The sequence below is a fragment of the Emydura macquarii genome, unplaced genomic scaffold (assembly GCF_026122565.2).
Source record: "Emydura macquarii macquarii isolate MOO-44397 ecotype Brisbane River unplaced genomic scaffold, CSIRO-AGI_Emac_v2 contig_2975, whole genome shotgun sequence".
Classification (NCBI taxonomy): Eukaryota; Metazoa; Chordata; order Testudines; family Chelidae; genus Emydura; species Emydura macquarii.
The window spans coordinates 1,906,898-1,923,143 of NW_027133112.1; positions in this window are offsets into that span (position 1 = coordinate 1,906,898).

A 16,246-nucleotide genomic window follows, 5' to 3' on the forward strand; every position below is an offset into this window, starting at 1 on the left:
AGGAGGGAGATATAAACAAATCAGCTTTTCACAGGGGAATCAACCCTCGCTTGCCGAAGCTCACCTCTTAAAAGTGAGGCAGCACTCCTAGCATAGATCAAGGACAACATTTTGTATCAGTTACACTGTTGTGGCTCCAAAGTGACTTAGCTGAAGCCAGTGGAGTCATTCTGAATCAACATCAAGCTAAGAGGAGAATTGGTGCTGACTTCTCAGGTGTTTACTCGAGGGCATCTCTTAACTATCACACACACACACACACCACCTTACCTCCCTCCCTGGGCTGTGAAAGCCAAGCTGCATTCTTCATTAGCTGTATTGACTCTCACTGGAAATATGGATTAAAAAAAACTTATTGTACTTGGTAAAGTGAGTCAATTCCAACCATGAGATGCACAGGAAGCAAATCTTTTGCATAAAAGATGACATTTTTGCTGTTATTATTTTACCATAATAATACTTTAAAGGTCAGATAACTTGTTCAGCAAAATCACTTTTTTAAAAGCCATGATTTATCTGGCTTCTTCCATTCCCAAACTGAAATTTTTATTAATTATTCAGGGATAGAAGTAGACATCTGTCCTCTAGTTAATCATTTTTTTTAAAAAAGAGTGACAGAAAGAAGCTTTTGAAAATGTCAACATAAACTGATGGAAGATAAAAAACTCTGGTACAGGAGGGACTAATTGGACCTTGCTAAGATGGCTCAACACATGTGATCAAAGACTGAATTAGCTTGCAGATCTGAACTACCCTATCATATTCCAGTTCCAGGCAGAGGCTAGTGTGGGAGAAGATTGCCCTGCTGCTACCCGGGCAGTTGCCATTTTAGGGATAAACAGAGTAAATTGGTTCTTCATATTGTCCATGGGGAACTTTTGACAAACAATAAATTAACTTAAAAAAAAAAAAGGAGGAGGAATGCTATTTCCGTGAGCTACGTGTGACCTTGAAAGCATTCACAATAATGATATGCGGAAAAGAGTGAGTAGGCTATTCCCTACTAAATCTATTTTTCAAGGTTAATACAGCTGCTGGAAAGCTCAGAGCCCAAAGAGTGCAGCTTCTCTCCGTATGTACTGGAAATCAGGTTTGCTCTGGCAAAGTCAAATGATAAGTGCTGAGCGGACATCACCTTCCTGTTTTGTCCTTGTGAAAGCAAGGTGTAAATTAAAAAAAAAAAAAAAAAGGTCAGCCTAGTTGCATGCAGAAACCCTAACCAGCACTCTGATGTAAACATACAGCCAGGAACCATTATCAGCGCTTTCATTGGGCCTGATCCTGTACAGGGCTCAATACTGAGGGTGCTAGCAGGAGGAGGAAGAAGAATGGCGGACAGGGAATGGGTGACATCTCAAAAGGTTCAGACAAGTTTGAGCTAACCCTCCAGACTTTTTGTGACTCCAGCTGTCTTTTGAGGTTTATCCACCACAAAGATTTGGGAAACTTAAAATGTAAGGGAGTAGGCCCCTACAATGAACGATAAGGCTATGCTGCTGACTCATGCTGGTTTATGCAAGAAACTGGATCAGGTGGGTCTTATTTGCTCCAGTTCAGGGAATAAAGGATTTGTATGAGAGGCAGAGGGAGTGAAGAGTAATCGTCTTTAAGGGAGAAAGCCTCATTCAGGAGTAAGCATAGGCTGACATTTTATTATTTAAGCTGACAATTAAAAGGCAAATCTCAGGAAGAGGTTAATTTTCGGACAGTAAGGCTAATGTAACAATCATCGCAGTCTAAGGGAGTTAGGCACCCAACTCCTACAGAAGTTCAATGAGAAATGGGCACCTAACTCCCTTAAGTCCTGTTGAAAATCCCAGCCTCACCAGGTTCTGTGCGCACACTGTGTTGGCAGAGCAATGTCGGAACCCTGCCTCTTCACTGGGAAGCAAAAGCTCCCTTCATTTTTGTGCTGCAGCTACAGTTTCATGGCAGGTTTGGCAGACTCCCAAACCTCACTGAGCTCAGTCCTATACCTATTACTAGTTATGTTATGTTACAGCGGACTGGTTTTAATTGCTGTTTTCTGAGACAGAGGGAGCCTCGTCTAAATATATCACGAGTGCCAGCACTGATATTTAGCACAGCTCCTGTAATTAAGCATTCAGCCGTCGCCAACAAATAAACTTCTCACTTGAGCAAACAGGTTCTTGCAAAACCAGCTGAGCATTTGACTATGTTCCGTTTTCTATTATTTTAATATCATTCGGAGGCCTTGGCTTCCTTTCTTGATTGGTGGAGTGTATATCGGAATTGCCAGCAAATTACCAGTTTTCCATCACCGCTCTTTTCCAATTATGAATGCAGGCACTGACAGCTCTAACAAAGATGCTCAGCTGTGCTAGGAGACTTTTCCTCCTTTAAGAGAAATAAAGCGTTGCTGATTTAAAACCACTAATTACATTTTAAAACAACATTGCTTCCTGGAAAAACATTTTTTTTTCTTCCCTACAGGTTTGTCTTTTGTCTGATGACTAACTAGCACAAAATCTCTCAGCTTTTACAGGTCGGCCAGCAGATTCCAGAGCAAAAAAGGTGAATACAAATTTTGAAGCTGAACCATTTCCTACACGTTTCTGGCCTGATCCAGATCTTAATCTGTACTGTAGGAAGGAGTGATTGCTACTCAGCATGAGCAAAATTGGCAGAATTGGGTCTCTTCAAAAGTGGAGACAGTCCATTGAAGTCACTGAGAGAGGCAGGTGCTCGGCACATCTCATAATCTGGCCCTTCACTTTGTATTTCTTAGAATACTCATGGGATTTTTTGCTAGTATATGTGGGATGATTTAGGAGGGAAAGTCTCTGGGTGAGATTCTTGGCTGGTGTAAAACAGTGTTGCTCCGTTGAAGCCAATGGAGGTATGTTGATTTACCCCAGGTGAATACCTGGTCCTCTGTTTTTTCAAAAAGGTGCATTTTTCTGTTTTGTCCCTCCAGAAATGTAATCCACTCCAATGCATTGCAATGAGACTGAAAAGTGAATCTGTTATCCCTCAGACAGTGCCTGATCCTGACTTACTTCAACCGGTGCTGAGTAAGCTCAGCAGCTCTGAGGAAGTGCACTTCACAGGGCTGGGCCCCAAATGCCTAGTTACAGTTCTCAGATATTGCCATCTCTGCTCACAGGAACTGAAAAATGTGTAGCTGGTAGTAATGGCTGGAATTTCAAAGGGAGCCTCAGGGAGTTAACAGGACACCCAGCGGGGTCTGTGTGCCTGCCTCCCTCCCTTTAGGTTCCTTTCCAAATCTTATCTGCTGTTTACACCGAAGCTCAGGAGGATAAACCAAGTCCAGTGATTTATATTTAAAACTAAGCCAGAAACACTGAATCACAGCGATACTTCCTAAATGAAGACACCCTTTTCATTCAGATGATCACTAGATGATCACTGCAAGAAACACCGAGTCTGAGCCGAAGCAAAGGTGAAATATTTGGTTGCTTGCATCGCTCATGGGAAATAGGATCTGAGCAACCGAAAAACAAATACAACACCCATAATATTTATTGTAAGAACTTCCTAAAAATCACCGTTGTGGTGAGATCCAAGGGCCAGGGTCTGTCACCCTTCCTCTTCAATGAGTCACACCTTTCTCTGCCTGTAGAGCCATTGATTTCAGTGGGGCTGCTCATAGACTAAGGTACAAAATGGGGGCAAATTCTGACCCCAAGTGTTCAGAGAGCGTAGAAACATACTCTTAAATTTTCAGATCACTTACAGGGATTTAGCCATGTTCGTTCCTATTGACATGGGCAAGTTGCATGATTGTATCACTCTGCACCACTCTAAAATGTGGGGATTAGCGTTGTAGGTCACTCAGTAACCCAAAGTCTCCTGTGTTATTTTAATGATTCAAAATTATCATAAAATGCTGCAGTCTCAGTATTCAAAGGGTATAAAGATGATTTTTTTCTAAAGTGCACATTAAAACAATGCATTCTTTCTTATCCATTTGAGTAAATCCAAGCAAATCCTGTTGCAGTCCTCGCTCAATCAAGATACATCTTGAAGTCAAGGGGATTTTGACTGAGTGAGATTTGCAGGATTTGTTCCAAAGAGAAATCAGAAGGTTCACCACTAACCAAAGGCATATTTTCTCTGTAGCGTTTTAGTACCATACACTCTGCCACTGCTTTACTGAAAGCTCTGGCTCCTATTACTGCAGAATCCAGTTACAAAATAAAAACAATGTGCTTTCCAAAAAGGAAGGCAGGTCATTGAAATATCACACCCCAAATAGCTAGTGTTTAACCTGCTGATCCTAGCCCAACTCACAGAGAGGAGCAAGACCAATGACAAGAAGTGGTCTGAGCACTGTAGCTGTTACTACCTGTCCCGGAGCCTTCTGTCTGCAGCCAAATCAGACTGAGAACTGCCATCTCCCCAGGATCTAGGAGAAAGCTGCAAAGACAAAGACCAAAACCATCCCAGATTCCTGGGGTTGATCATCTCAGACATTCAGTGAATGCCCATGTCCATATCCATCTGTCTCCTTCCACGTCTTCCCTCTTGGTTTCTTTCACTTCTCTTGGGCTGCGCTGTAAAGATGTGCCCCTCTGGCTGCAACACAAGACACGAGGGTTCAGAAAAGCTCCCATGTCCTGTGTTGTAGCCCGAGGTCTCACAATAAGTCAGAGGGAAAAGCCTCCGGCGTGCAGGCTCCTTTTCTAAGCTGGGCTCTTCTCCTGCGCTTTTGAATTCAACCTTTATGCCAACCTGGGAAAGGAGAGCAGAGAATAGAAGTCAGATGTTTGTGCTGGGAATGCAGATAACACTGTGTGCTATTGCCATTGTCAACATCACTAATGGAAAAAGGACTCAAAGTGCTGCCAAACTGTAGCTGAAGGGTCAAGTTCAGGCCTGGAGAAAGACGATGTCATTTCATTGACCTCAGTGGAGGTGCACCTACTCACAGCAGGTCTGAATTTGCTCCAGGACCTTTGTCACCTCTGGGATCTCCTGGACTAAAAACACTGACTGTACTTCTTAGGTAGCGGGGTGGGCTGTTCTTTGAGTGACACATGCAGCTAAGCAAATACTTAGCTACTAATAATTTAGGAATACAGTTTGACTTCTTTCTGTTTTCAAGTTGCCCCACATAGATCACAATATTCTCCAATTTGTTATCCACAATTACTTTTGAATTTCTTCAGTGAATAGTTCCAGATCGGCAGCTGACTTGTGAAGAGTTCATTGGGAATTTATGCAAACTGTGCTGTGCTTCTTAAGTACGTAGTGTTATTTCAGGTTCCTGATTAAATGAGTTATCTAATTAACTAACACACGGTGAATAGCCAGTTCATAAATTCATTTTAAGCAAATGTTCAAGCATTTGAATTTAAAATGTGGGTTTCTGGGAGTATTTTTCTAATAAAGCGCCAGCTCAAATATTCATAGAAAGCAAGCACCAAAAATGGTTACAAACGGTTGACGTGAAATTCACTTTTTAAATTCAGCTGAATATTCACAGGGCATTGTTTTTCACTGGTCTCCCAACTCAAGTAATAAATTATTCCTAACGAAAATATTCAGAGATGTTGCTGAATTTCTCATGAGCCTGGTATTTACTTGTATGCATTCCTTTGCTTGTGGGTATACAATTCATTCCCTGGTGCAGTGCTTTGAGAGGCAGTGCATGAATTTTTTTTTATAAATGCCAATTCAGAACAGTACACTGCTGTGCATTACAATAAAGATCAGCAATTTGGGAGCCAGGTATAAAAGAAGATTTTTGCTATCGCTGTTCAACCGATCTATGGCAGATTTATTGCTTTTTTCATCCCTGAATCCTTACATATCACTTTTATGCCATCTCTTCTTGACTAGACACTTTTGCTTCTCCAAATAAACACTGTAGGGACTGAAGAATGAAGTGATTTTAGCTGCTTTTTCTATGAAGGTGACCCATTGAAATGTCTGCTTAGGTACTAAGACGATAACTCGGTGCTTACATTAACAGAATTTTGAAGATTATATAAGTCATTTGCTCCAGAATGTTAGTACAAACTTCAGGCATTTTTCCGTTCAATGGATTCTTTCAGTTTGCTATCTACTTTAAATAAAACTCCAAGCTATCAGCTTTGTTCATGTACAGCTTTCTCTATCATGACATAAAGTGGAGTTCAGCCAGCCATAGTGACTTCAGATTAAGCAAAGGACAAAGCTTTGAACTCAAATATCTTGCAAAATATGACCACCTCAAAAGGAAAGCAGTCAGTAACTTTTGCTAAGAACGTGGCTCTCAAGGTTGTCTAATGAACAATGCAATATAACAATAGCTTTTAACTGTTAACCTGAAACTCAAAGATCCCAAAGCTGTTTTTTATATTCTGCAGTTTTTGCAATGAGAAATGGTTTATGTGGAGATTAGTCATTTTTAAATCCCTGTCTCCTGGATCTCAGCAAGCATAATAAAACTAGAAAATATCAGTTTCATAATCACTTTTTAAAAAAGTGCAGCCTGCATCTGTTTTACCAATTCCCTAAACTGTGCCCATATGAGCACTAAAGGGGAATCAAAATGTAGAGTACTAGAAACTTGGGTCTCAGAGTTAATCTCGTATAAAAGAAATGATGTTCAGATAAAGTTAAGAGCTTCACGTCAGCCCATTAGAGCAAGGAAATTCAAGGTTAAAGCTGAAAATGCATCCTTAAAGATCTGACGCCTCATGGAAAACGCTGCAAAATATTCATTCAGTTTAAAGACAATTTCACTCAATTAGTCTATATTTTCTTATTTCTTGTCTCCTGATTTTCATTCCCGAGGGCATTTCCATAGAAAGTTATTCTGGGTACACCAGCTCCTGGTGCCCATTTGAAGTCCCAAACTTCTCTTTGTGAGTACACATGTGACTGCTCTGGAAATTATTGTGATCAGTGTGGGGTGATTGTGGAAGAGGAGGGGGTGAACTGGTTCAGCTAAAAATCAGAACCTCAACACATCATCTGTTTCTCTGTGAGTTGCTTCACACATTTTACACCACCAACATGGACAACTTTTTTTTGTCAAGGAAGGGGGGAACCTGTACCTTTAATCCTACCCTCCAGCAAGGGATGTCTCATTTGTGGTGCCATCCATCCATACGGCAGCCTGCTTTCCTTCTTTGGACACAGGTATTAAGACTTTCAGAGAAACTAGACATTCCTCTTTCACCCCGTGGCTATAAATCTTGATTTTTGATGGCCACTGAGCAAAAGAGTTTACCAAGCCATCTTTTGACTAGTGTCACACTTTCCCTACATCACAAAGGATCTGCCAAGCAGAAAAGGGATTGTGGTAGGAGTGGTTTGGTGATTGAGTTAGGAGGACACACTCATTATAGTCTTCAGTCTGAGATATCACAGCCACTGAAGAGCAATCAATCATGATGTTATTAGCGGAGGGTTGTGACTCTTAGTTCAGTAATAAGCAGCAGGAACAGATGAACTTTTCTGAGATCACTCGAAAATGCACTTTTAATTAGAGCTGGATCAAAACCAGACTATCAAATATAAGCCTCTTTGAACTTGAAGGCCTGGAAAAGGTTCAGTTTTGAATCTCTATGTCCAATCCAAACCCTACCATTTTGGATCCAAAAATCAGAAGGGTTCTATTTTACAATCCCTATCTGAATACAATCCCTGAAATAGATTAAAGGATACCGGTGCTATGGGATCTGAACACCAGCTGATGTTCAGCCTCAACCACAAGTCTTATGGCTAAACCTAAGCTGGGTCTGGGTCTAAACACTGCCTTCTTGGTGCATCTCTACTACTAGTGACTTCAACCATGCTTGTAGCTGTTGATATTGAATGAGTTTCCTGACCCTTGGTCTTTGATACATTTCTGAAGTTGTGACAACTACCCTTTTTTTCATGTAGACAGGTACCATCCCAGGGCACCCCTCCCCCCCCCCCCCATGGCCTGAGGTTGTCACCCAGCCATGCTGCCTCGGTTTCCCTCTGAGTTTCCCCTGAATAATTCAGTCATAGTCAAGGTTTTTGAAATAATATTCCCTCTCACCTGGGGTCTAATTTATTCAGCTCTCACAAAGGCCCCTTTCGGCTCACCCCTCAGGTTTAGGGTTTCACAGTCCTTCATGGCTTTAAATCCTGGCCTCCCCGACACATAGCTCACCCCTCAAGTCTAGGGGTTATACAGCCCTTCCTGGGGCAGTGTGCTGGTTGGCATCTTTCCCCCAGCAGCCCTCTCCAATAATGCCTCCCTAACTGGGCTTGTAGCCTGCTTTTAAGTCATTCACCCAGTCACACAAACATGCCCCTAATCCTCCCCAGGTGGGTCTAATAACCCCAAACACCTGTCTGCACTGGCTTGGAGACAAAGGAGCCTTGCCCCCACTGTGGCATAGCAGGGAACATCCAAACTAGTGGGGGGCTATGTGAGCCCTGCCCTGCAACCTTGGATGCCTTACTATGCTTCTGTAGTAGATCACACCTGGGCCTCTCACAAACTGCTTTCCAGCATGCAAACCACATACTGCGTGTCTGTGTAACCACGGCCTGCCAGCTATGCCTTGGGTCTCACCAATCTTGGTTATCCTGCAGGGTGATCCCAATACACCTCCAGTCACGGCTCTTCCCCCAGAAATGAATGTCCTGCATTGCCCAGCCCTCTCCTGGATAGTGCAAATATACTATGTCCATTATTCCTTTAAGGAAATAATATGCCCATTTATTACTTTAAATAGTTACCCTAACACTTCAATTTGAACACACTGGATTAGATAAAACAGTAAAACAAGCTGATTAACTACAAAGAGAGAGATTTTAATTAACTATAATTAATGAGGCATAAAAGTCAGAAATGGTTACAAAAAATAAAGATAACATGCTTACTTGTATCTACTTCACAAACTATCTTAGTTGTAAAGCAAACTTTCTCACCACATGCTCTAGCAGATTACTGAACAAATTTTCCGGTCGGTACTCCTCCCTCAGAGTCTAACAGCTGTTTCCTTTTGTCTTCTCAGGTTTGGAGAATGAGGGTGACAGGGAGAGAAAGAGAGGTGTCTTGGGGTGTTTGCCCCTCTTTTTTATAGTTCCTCTCTTCAAAAATATTTCCAGCTGAGACCCAGACCAAACATCTATGTGGAAGAATGTTCCCTGATGAATTTTTTTCACCTGTTCAAAATTCCTTTATTTTCCCTTCCTCCTTGATAACACTGCTTACTGCTTAAATGCAAATTAAGGCAAGCACATATTTCTCTGCTTAGGATAGACCCATTTGCCGACTTCTGCTTGGGCAGGAATGTGGGGTTTGGAACATGTTAATAACATCATACAGGGGAATCTAATAACGTCACATACAATGTTGCCACATATATTTTATCAGGACAATACTGACAAATAAATTATGAGATTTCAAATAATACCTCACAAGGCATAGCTGGTAGAAACATTATTACAATAGTGTGTAGGGTGTGAACACAGGGGTGTATTCTGTCACACCCACCCACTCTATGAGGCTCCTTGTCTGAAATGAACAATGATCTGTGATGGCACCCATACCTTCCCTTTCCCAACACTGATTGCTCCCCAGCACCATCTTCCTTTCTCCCAGTGACTGCTTCTGTTATTCCAGACACCTGGAACAGGGTAACTGGCCTCTTAAAGGGTCAGTACTCTGTTACAGTTTTCCTAATTAACATTTCACATCTGTTTCACACCAGTTCATCTTGTTCGTCAGAGAGGATAGTGTTACTGGGACATGCTAAAAATTCAAACATTTTATAGACAAATAAATGTGAGCATGTGCTACAAGTTTTCTAACCAGTGTGGATTAATTCAGTATTTAAGGTGACACTGTATGACTTACATATTAGGACATTAACTTAGATGTATGCTGTAATCATGTTTCAACATCCATCATGATTTCTCCTATAGCTACTATTTCATAACAGATGAAGCCATGGTACTGACCATAGCACAATCATAGTGGGGGATGAGGAAGGCTGTCCAGCTTTATTTTCAAGAACTAGTCACCATCAACCTGTTTATTATTAGCAAAACAGGTCACTAACCCTGAAAAACGTCGCCATTGTGTGAACACAAGACTGCATTGTAGTTAATGTGTACAAAGGCAGAACGTGGCCCTTTGTGAATTTGTGCGCTCTATGGATCTAATAATCAGATAATCTGTATTTGCATTTTCTCATCCATACTCTACTTCCTTCTTTCTTGGGACCTGCCCTCTATGGTGCACATTCACATCTGCTTTGACGCAGTCATGCAGCAAACATGTATCAGGGACAACTGCTCAAGCTTAAATTCTTGAGAACAAAAAAGCAAGGCAAGGCAGGGCATTTACCTTTAAATATGAAGATTTGCCAGATATTTTCACAACCACAATTTGAATCAATTCTATAAAATCTGTATCTGATTTCACCACGGTGGGGTGGGGCGAGGGGGGGGGGGAGCACAGGGGGGTTCTAGATCTATCTGTTTTATGGATTTTAAATCAATATGACTAGTTTTGGAACATTACTGTTCAAAGATTTTGTGCTAGTGCTGTTAAAGCATCATTAATTCATGTTCTTATCTTTTTCATTTCATAAAGCGTAAGAGTCTTTCTGTGTATGTGTGTGTGTGCAGAGTCTATTAATATGAAAGCTGTAATCCATCTTTTCCTATTTTGCCTTAGTATTGTCTTCCTAGATCAAAGTGAGATTATAACACAAGAGTGAGTTTCATAAATTATTTACAGAAAAGAAAAAAATAATGTAGGTTAAAGTCAATAGCACATCGTATATCACGCAAATTCACGAGGAAGCAATCAAGATTGTGTGGGATAATCTGCTAAAACTCTGCATTAAAAAGTTGATTTAATTTTTTTAAATGGCAGATGTCATTTAAAAATAAAAAGGTTAATGCAAACATAAAATCTCCAGAGTCTGGCACTTCTCTTCGGATGTCAATAAAAGATAATGTAACCTGTCAAATTTGCGAGCATGTTTTAATCCCACCATCACATTTTATCTTCACCACTCAAGCATTACCTCCCAGGAAACATCCACATCTGCTTGATTATCCTAAAGTAATTCTGATAAGGAGAGCAGGTTGCAAATTAAAAGCTCCTTTCTCTCTCCAGTTTTCAATCCCTCATTATGTCCAGTTCAGTTAATTCTTTCTTGAGAGGTTAAAGAGCTGGCGATTCATTCAGTGGCCCTTGTGATTTAAGGGTGAATCTTTCATCTCATTTTATTTTAAGGAGCTGCCCTTCATGCGTCATACTTGATGTCTCTTGTTAAGCAGTAATACTGACCTAAAGTCTGTAAATTACTGTAGAGTGGTGACATGGTATGTTGGGAGTTGGCATGATCTTGTTCCCTCGCTGGTACAAGCTGTGGCAGGGAAAGGGCCTCTGGTCACCACCGACTGGCTTAAAGCAGTGTGAAACTTCACAATGTTGTTCTAGCTGGCCAGATATAATGGGCTACCACTGCTTCTTAATATTGATTTACATTTATCCCTCCCTCTAATGACTCGTTTTCGTGGGCTCCGATATTATTTTCAATATGCATGCCAGCACATTTCAATTTGTCTCCTCTAAATTCCATCTGATTATATTTTTAAATACCCAACTTATATATCACAATTTCCCAATTTTTGAGAATTTTGAGACATTCATTGATTATAAGGCCAAAAAGAGACCACTATGATCATCTAGTCCAGAGGTTCCCAACTTGTGGCCCACGGGGTCTTTCACAGTGGCTTGCTGCTCCCCTCCTGCTGGCTGCAGAAGGGAGCCGCTGCCTAAGTATCCAGGCAAAGTGCGTTGCCAGGGCAGCTCCTTGCTGCAGCCAGGGGGGATGGGAGATCAGTGCTGGAGCTAGGGGAAGGGAAGCACTGATCTCCTGTCCCCCTGGCTCCAGAAGGGAGCCACTGCCTAGGACCCAGGTGGAGTGCACGGTTTCCCTGCTGCAGCCAGGGGGAGAGGAGATCCTCCTCGCCAAACTCCTTCCCTCTGGCTGCAGTGGGAAGGGGGCTTCTGGCGGCGACATGTGGCCCTTCAGGTTTGTAAAGATTATATTTGTGGCCCTCGAGTCAAAAAGGTTGGGAACCACTGATCTCCTGCATAACACAGGCCACAGAATGTCCCTGAATTAGTTTTCTATTTGAATTAGAGCATATCTTTTATTAAAATATCCATAAGAACGGTCATATTGGGTCACACCAATGGTCCATTAAGCCTGTATCTGGTCTTCCGACGGTGGGCCATTATCCAAGTTTTGCTCCCCAGGTAGGTACTTAGAGACTAATCAAGTCATCCCTTAACCTTCTCTCAGTTAATTGAACAGATTGAGCATCCGGTGTCTATCACTATAAGGCATGTTATCCAATCTTTTAATCATTCTTGTGCTTCTTTCTGAACCCTCTTGAATTTATAAACGTCTTTCTTGAAATGTGGACACCAGAACTGGACACAGTATTCCAGTCTTTTGAAAACGGATGTAAACATTTCAAACTAGCTCTAATATGTATGAATGTGAATCTAGACATGAGCCAGACAAAATTCTAGATCTCAAGATCTCTGAATTATTTATCTATCTTGGGGTTTTTACTGACACCCATCACCACAGTATTAGAAAAGATTGCGTAAAGTGCCTGTAACATCTCCAGTTGTTGTTATGCTTGCTGGGGCCTATGAGTCTGGATACTGTGCTTCTGAATAAATTCTCTATGTGCAAGTTACACCGAAACCCAGCAACAAATGCAATAGAAGGGACCCAGCAAAGTAAGTATCACTCACCACAAAAGAAACCTTTTAAAGCTGGCATCTTCAAATCAGGACTGCTGTCAGGTTGGGAATAATGCTGATGACACAAGATGTGCTATGCCAGATAGTCCTTATCAGCCTGGGCTGTATTCTGTATTTCCATTCTTTCTTTCTGTCTCTTTCTTCCCTAGAATGCCACTGTCACAAATCCATTTTCTTGCAAGCTGTTTTTCTCATACAGAGGCTGCAAGATTCATAGTGTGAATTCTTTTCTGCCTTCCTGTCCTAATCCCGTTCAAGCCAAGAGTGGGGCCAGTTTGAACACGTGGAGCATTACTGTCATCATTATGGGTCAGCGTTTTTGTATCTTCTCACATTCAAGTCGCAACTCAGCCATAGTCTTCTTACCACAAAAGTGTGCTTATGAGACAGCACAAGCTCCTGGCCTTTTCCCTTGGAGACTTAGCACATTATTTCCACAACTCATTGGTCCCAGCACCAGTGAGAAAGTTGAAATTATCAAAGCCGTCTAGGGTACTCAGACATACCTTCAATTAAAAATTAAAGTAAGATGTGCCTAAATCCATGGAAGGCTTTAAAAAGTTCATCTGTAGCGCTCGGTACATCTATAATGTCCTCTAGCTGAGTATCTCAAAGCGTTCTGCAAACACAGCTGAATTAGCTACCCTTTGAAGCAGGTGGATATTACTGCCATTTTTAAATGGGGAATACTGAGGTATAGAGATTTATTTAAGATCATATAGGAAGTGCTCGGCAGAGCCAGGAATTAGACCAGATCTGTTTGCATACCGGTGCCTTAACAAGGCAATGCTTTCCAGCAGTATCTTCCAGTTTCTCACTCACTATCTGCACACACGTTCAGCAAGCGGAAACTATTGATGGAAGAATCTCAAGAGCTCAGGTCTGTAATCTTGGTTTGAATTAGCCTCCACAAGTTGAAATATTTGACCAATCTATTCAAGCCTCTTGGATCTGTAAAACTGGGCTGGAAATGTCATTACCGCAGGCTTTCTTGTGAGATTGCTGGTATTTCCTGCTTGCAGCACACCATTATGAAACCATTCTTTCTCCTAGTATTTTGGCAGATGGAGCCCAAATGAACAGAGGAAAGTGAAAGTGAAAAATAATGTCAAATAGTTTTCTAAAGTTTTCCCTCTATTCCAGTTGAATGCCTTTCAGATTCTGGGCACACAGACAAAAACTTGCTCTCATTTTATCCAACTGACTTGATCACTCCTAGCAGAAATTCCAAAGCCTTTCCAAGTCACATGTCTCTGGCACTATGACAGCCCAGCAGGCTGCCTACTTATCAGATTCCCGGATATGGGCTAGATTCTCTGCCTTCATATGGGCCACATGGCGTTCTCTGGTGGCACAAAAGCAACACATAGCTGGCTTTACTGGCCATCTGGGGATTCACCTTTGGTGGGTAAGTAAGTCCTCACTTGGTGTACTGCCGGCCCCCAATGGCCAGGAGAAGTAGGTGTGTTTGGGGGCCCCAATTTGCCATAATGATTCTTAACAGGCTGTGGCAACCAAAATAGTTTAAAGAAACCATGAGGCTGCTCCAAACTACTCCGGGTGTTAGGGATAACATTGGCAGTGCAGCAGAATACCTAAGCCACTGCCAGTACTGGAATATCGATTATTATGCCTATTGGCACAAACACCTGTAAGATCTTTTACCAGCCTTAGCATAACTAGGCAGACCAGGAGAGGCGGGGGACTGACCACGAGAATTCAGCATGATCCTGCACCACCCTGTCTTGCTTCTTTTAAACTGCTGAAGTATGCGGTTTTAGAAAGACAGGAAGTCTATCTATATTTGACTTTCTGGGCTGTGTGTGTGTCGGGGCCCAGGAGACTCCAGCCTCTGCAAAAACATATCTGTATAACAAATAGCTTAAAAGTGCTTGCTGGATGTTTTTTCTTTGATTGACATGTTGATTGAATTGTAGCAGTTACTAATATAAAATGAGTAAACAGGTCTGAGGAATTTGGATTTGACCTTCTGGACCTTTTTGGAATCCCCAGTGACAGGTGGATAGCTGGCCACTTGAACCTTGTCGTTTGACTACTCGAGACCCCTCCAGACCATAGGTAACTATTGTTTGGGGATGCTCTATAACCTATTGTGTTTGTATGTGCTTGAGAGTAAATAAAGCAGAGACTTTGAGTGAAGACATTCTTGTGAGAGTGCTGGAGACTAATAAAGTAAAGGCTTTAAATGAAAGCACTTAACTTGGTGTGATTTATGCCAACCATCTAGCAAACAGATGTGCTGCGTCTCCATTAATTTATTTCCTGACACTGTCTTGCAGAGAGTAAAATTACTGAGAGCTCTGAATTTAGGGAGCCCCAGGTAAGATGGGGACTGGACCACTTCAAGATCAGGGATACAAATGGATGCTTTGGTCTCCCACTCCTCAGAAATTGGTTGCCATACTCACATTTAAACTATTGTAAATGCTGTCAGTGGTATATAATTGAACATGGTGAATAATGGAGCAGGTGATAGTTTTTAGATGTTCTAAATTTGCAGTACTGTAGGTGGTTTTGTCCACTGCTATTTCCTTCCACTACAACGCACTGAATATTGCTTCCAGATTTAAATACGCTGTCTGAAAAAATTGTTCTCACAGAGCAACTGACAGAAATTTGAAGTGATATAATAATAATGCACAGTCCATTTGCTGTCTAATGTATGTGTGGGATTGAATAGCTCTTTGCTCGTATTGCCTCTTTCTAAATCCATGGTATGCCCACATTTTGAATGCTGCATACAGATCTGGTTGCCCCATCTCAAAAAAGATATATTAGAATTGGAAAAGGTACAGAAAAGGGCAACTAAAATGATTAGTGGTATGGAAAATCTCTCATATGAGGAGAGATTAATAAGACTGGGACTTTTCAGCTTGGAAAAGAGACGACTAAGGGGGGATATGATAGAGGTCTATAAAATTATGACTGGTGTAGAGAAAGTAAATAAGGAAGTGTTATTTATTCCTCAAAACACAAAAATTAGGGGTCACCAAATTAAATTAATAGGCAGCAAGTTTAAAACAAACAAAAGGAAATATTTCTTCACACACAACACACAGTCAATCTGTGGAACTTCTTGTCAGAGGATGTTGTGAAGGCCAAGACTATAACGGGATTCAAAAAAGAACTAGATAAATTCATAAAGGTTAGGTCCATCGATGGCTATTAGCCAGGATAGGCAGGGATTGCTGTTTGCCAGAGGCTTGTAACGGGCGATGGGATGGATCACTTGATGATTACCTGTTCTATTCATTCCCTCTGAAGCACCTGGCATTGGCCTCTGTGAGAAGACAGGATACTGGGCTAGATGGACCACTGGTCTGACCCAGTACAGTGGTTCTTATGTTCTTATATGCAATACATTTATTTCCAGCTAACTTACCATAACTTCAAACTGAATTAAATAACTAGTTGCTGCTACACTGTGGAACTTCAATAGCGAGATCCATCCCAAACTTGGGCCTGTGT